Genomic DNA, 5444 nt, shown 5'->3' on the forward strand with positions numbered 1-5444 from the left:
GCTTTGAGTGTTGCACGTGTAGAGGTCCTTCTTGGAGTTGAACGCCAGCTTTTGTGCCAGTTTGGGCGTTCAACTCTGGTTTTGGATCCTTTTCTGGCGCTGGATGCCAGAATTGGGCAGAGAGCTGGCGTTGAATGCCAGTTTGCGTCATCTAAACTTGGCCAAAGTATAGACTATTATATATTTCTGGAAAGCCCTGGATGTCTACTTTCTAACGCAATTGGAAGAGCGCCGTTTCGAGTTCTGTAGCTCCAGAAAATCCCCTTTGAGTGCAGGGAGGTCAGAATCCAACAGCATCAGCAGTCCTTCTTCAACCTCTGAATCTGATTTTTGCTCAAGTCCCTCAATTTCAGCCAGAAAATACCTGAAATCACAGAAAAACACACAAACTCATAGTAAAGTCCAGAAATGTGAATTTAACATAAAAAATAATGAAAACATCCCTAAAAGTAACCAGATCCTACTAAAAGCATACTAAAAACAATGTCAAAAAGCGTATAAATTATCCGCTCATCACAACACCAAACTTAAATTGTTGCTTGTCCCCAAGCAACTGAAAATCAAATAGGATAAAAAGAAGGGAATATACTTTAAATTCCAAACTATCAATGAAACAGAGCTTCAATCATATGAGCGGGACTTATAGCTTTTTGCCTCTTGAATAGTTTTGGCATCTCACTTTATCCATTAAAGTTCAGAATGATTGGCATCTATAGGAACTCAGAGTTTAGATAGTGTTATTGACTCTCCTAGTTCAGTATGATGATTCTTGAACACAGCTATTTTATGAGTCTTGGCCGTGGCCCTAAGCACTTTGTTTTCCAGTATTACCACCGGATACATAAATGCCACAGACACATAATTGGGTGAACCTTTTCAGATTGTGACTTAGCTTTGCTAAAGTCCCCAATTAGAGGTGTCCAGGGTTCTTAAGCACACTCTTTTTTTTTTTGCTTTGGACCTTGACTTTAACCGCTCAGTCTTAAGTTTTCACTTGACACCTACACGCCACAAGCACATGGTTAGGGACAGCTTGGTTTAGCTGCTTAGACCAGGATTTTATTCCTTTAGGCCCTCCTATCCACTAATGCTCAAAGCCTTGGGATCCTTTTTATTTGCCCTTGCCTTTTGGTTTTAAGGGTTATTGGCTTTTTCTGCTTGCTTTTTATTTCTATTTTTTTTTTCGCCTATTTTTTCTTTTTTCTTTTTTTTTTTTTTGCAAGCTTTGTTCTTTGCTGCTTTTTCTTGCTTCCAGAATCATTTTTATGATTTTTCAGATTATCAAATAACATGTCTCCTTGTCATCATTCTTTCAAGAGCCAACATATTTAACATTCTTAAACAACAACTTCAAAAGACATATGCACTGTTCAAGCATTCATTCAGAAAATAAGAAGCATTGTCACCACATCAACATAATTAAGCTAAGTTCAAGGATAAATTCGAAACTCATGTACTTCTTGTTCTTTTGAATTAAAACATTTTTCATTTAAGAGAGGTGATGGATTCATAGGACATTCATAACTTTAAGACATAGTTACTAACTACTAATGATCATGTAATGAAGACACAAACATAGATAAGCACATAACATAGAAAACGAAAAATAGAGAAAGTAAGAACAAGGAATGAGTCCACCTTAGTGATGGTGGCGTTTCCTCCTTGAGGAACCAATGATGTCTTTGAGCTCTTCTATGTCTCTTCCTTGTCTTTGTTGCTCCTCCCTCATTGCTTTTTGATCTTCTCTTATTTCATGAAGGATGATGGAGTGCTCTTGATGTTCCACCCTTAGTTGTCCTATGTTGGAACTTAATTCTTCTAGGGAGGTGTTGATGTGCTCCCAATAGTTTTGTGGAGGAAAATGCATTTGAGGCATCTCCGGGATCTCATGGTGGTGAGCTTCATACGCCTCTTGAGCTCCATGAATGGGCTATCTTGCTTGCTCCATCTTTTTCTTAGTGATGGGCTTCTCTTCCTTAATAGGAATGTCTCCTTCTATGAAAGCTCCAGCTGAGTAACATAGATGGCAGATAAGATGAGGAAAAGCTAGCCTTGCCATGGGGGATGACTTTTCGGCTATTTTGTAGAGTTCATTAGAGATGACTTCATGAACTTCTATTTCCTCTCCAATCATGATGCTATGAATCATGATGGCCCGATCCACAGTAACTTCAGATCAGTTGCTAGTGAGAATGATTGAGCATTGAATGAACTCCAACCATCCTCTAGCCACAGGCTTGAGGTCCAATCTTCTTAGTTGAACCGGCTTGCCTTTGGAGTCAATCTTCCATTGAACTCCTTCCACACATATGTCCATAAGGACTTGGTCCAACCTTTGATTAAAGTTGACCCTTCTAGTGTAGGGGCGTTCATCTCCTTGCATCATAGGCAAGTTAAACGCCAACCTCACATTCTCCGGACTAAAATCTAAGTATTTCCCCCGAACCATTGTAACGTAGTTCTTTGGATCCGGGTTCTTACTTTGATCATGGTTCTTGGTGATCCATGCATTGGCATAGAACTCTTGAACCATTAGGATGCCGACTTGTTGGATAGGATTTGTTAGAACTTCCCAACCTCTTCTTTGAATTTCATGTCGGATCTCCGGATACTCATTTCTTTTGAGTTTGAAAGGGACCTCGGGGATCACCTTCTTCTTGGCTACAACATCATAGAAGTGGTCTTGATGGGCTTTGGAGATGAACCTTTCCATCTCCCATGACTCGGAGGTGGAAGCTTTTGTCTTCCCTTTCCCCTTTCTAGAGGATTCTCCGGTCTTAGGTGCCATCAATGGTAATGGAAAAATAAAAAGCTTATGCTTTTACCACACCAAACTTAGAATATTGCTCGCCCTCGAGCAATAAAAGAAAGAATAGAGGAAGAAGAAGAAGAAAATATGGAGAAGAGGGGTGAAGTGTGTTTCGGCCAAGTAGAGAGGAGAAGGTTGTGTTGTGTGAAAATGAAGAAGAATGGAGGGCTATATATAGGGGAGGGAGGGGGGTTAAGGTTCGGCCATTTAGGGTGGGTTTGGGTGGGAAATTGGTTTTGAATTTTGAAGGTAGGTGGAGTTTATGAGGTAGGTTTATGGGGAAGAGTGGATGGATGTGAGTGGTGAAGAGGTGATGGGAAGAGAGATTGAGGTGATTGGTGAAGGGTTTTTGGGGAAGAGTGTTTATGGGATTATGTGAAAGAGAGTGGTGAGGGATGAGAAGAAGTGAGTGGAGGTAGGTGTGGATCCTGTGGGGTCCACAGATCCTGAGGTGATCCTGTGGGGTCCACAGATCCTGAGATGATCCTGTGGGGTCCACAGATCTTGAGGTGTCAAGGCATTTACATCCCTGCACCAATTTAGGCATGCAAAATGCCTTTGCACACAACTCTGGGCGTTCAGCGCCAGGTTGGTGCCCATTTTGGGCGTTCAACGCCCATTTACTAGCCATTTCTGGCGTTGAACGCCAGAACCATGCTTGTTCTGGGCATTCAGCACCAGGATGTTGCCCTTTTTGGGCGTTCAGTGCCAGAACCATGCTCTGTTCTGGCGTTGAACGCCAGACAGGTGCTTCCTCCAGGGTGTGATTTTTCTTCTGCTGTTTTTGATTCCGTTTTCAATTTTTATATTTATTTTGTGACTCCACATGATCATGAACCTATAAAGACATATAACTAAGAAAAATATGGTTAGATAAATAAAAATTGGGTTGCCTCCCAACAAGCGCTTCTTTAATGGCAATAGCTTGACAGTGGGCTCTCATGGAGCCTCACAGATGTTCAGAGCATTGCTGAGACTCTCCAACACCAAACTTAGAGTTTGGATATGGGAGTTCAATACCAAACTTAGAGTTTGGTTGTGGCCTTCTAACACTAAACTTAGAGTTTGACTGTGGGGGCTTTGTTTGACTCTGCTTTGAGAGAAGCTTTTTATGCTTCCTCTCCATGGATGCAGAGAGAGATCCTTGAGTTGTAAACACAAGGTTGTCCTCATTTAACTGAAGGATCAATTCTCCTCTGTCCACATCAATCACAGCTCTTGCTGTGGCCAGGAAAGGTCTTCCTAGGATGATGGATTCATCCTCTTTCTTTCTAGTATCCAAGACTACGAAATCAGCAGGGATGTAAAGGCCTTCAACCTTTACTAACACGTCCTCTACTTGTCCATAAGCCTATTTTCTTGAATTGTCTGCCATCTCTAGTGAGATTTTAGCAGCTTGCACCCCATAGATTCCCAGTTTCTCTATTACAGAGAGGGGCATGAGGTTTATCCCTGAACCAAGGTCACATAGAGCCTTAAAGATCATGGTGCCTATGGTACAAGATATTATGAACTTTCCAGGATCCTGTTTCTTCTAAGGCAATGTTAGTTGATCCAGATCACTTAGTTCATTGGTGAACAAGGGAGGTTCATCTTCCCAAGTATCAATGCCAAATAATTTGGCATTTAGCTTCATGATTGCACCAAGGAACTTGGCAGCTTGCTCTTCAGTGACATCCTCATTCTCTTCAGAAGAGGAATACTCATCAGAGCTCATGAAGGGCATAAGGAGGTTTAATGGAATCTCTATGGTCTCTAGATGAGCCTTAGATTCCTTTGGTTCCTCAGAGGGAAGCTCCTTATTGATCACTGGACGTCCCAGGAGGTCTTCCTCCTTGGGATTCACGTCCTCCTCTCCCTCATTGGGTTCGGCCATTTTGGTTATGTCAATGGCCTTGCATTCTCCTTTTGGATTTTTTTCTGTATTGCTTGGGAGAGTGCTAGGAGGGATTTCAGTGATCCTTTTACTCAGCTGGCCCACTTGTGCTTTCAAATTTCTAATGGAAGACCTTGTTTCATTCATGAAACTTACAGTGGCCTTGGATAGATCAGAGACTAAGTTTGCTAAGCTAGATGGATTCTGCTCAGAATTCTCTGTCTGTTGCTGAGTGGATGATGGAAAAGGCTTGCTATTGCTAAACCTGTTTCTTCCACCATTATTAAAGCCTTGTTGAGGCTTTTGATCCTTCCATGAGAAATTTGGATGATTTCTCCATGATGAGTTATAGGTGTTTCCATAAGGTTCACCTAAGTAATTCACCTCTGCTATTGCAGGGTTCTCAGGATCATAAGCTTCTTCTTCATAAGAAGCCTCTTGAGTACTGTTGGATGCAGCTTGCACTCCATTCAGACTCTGAGAGATCATATTGACTTGCTGAGTCAATATTTTGTTCTGAGCCAATATGGCATTCAGAGTATCAATTTCAAGAACTCCCTTCTTCATAGGCGTCCCATTATTCACAGGATTCCTTTCAGAAGTGTACATGAACTGGTTATTTGCAACCATGTCAATGAGTTCTTGAGCTTCTGCAGGCATTTTCTTTAGGTGAATGGATCCACCTGCAGAGGTATCCAATGACATCTTAGATAACTCAGACAGACCATCATAGAATATATCCAGGATGGTCCATTCTGA

The sequence above is a fragment of the Arachis ipaensis genome, chromosome B7 (assembly GCF_059453495.1).
Source record: "Arachis ipaensis isolate K30076 ecotype BB chromosome B7, ASM5945349v1, whole genome shotgun sequence".
In the NCBI taxonomy this organism is placed as follows: Eukaryota; Viridiplantae; Streptophyta; class Magnoliopsida; order Fabales; family Fabaceae; genus Arachis; species Arachis ipaensis.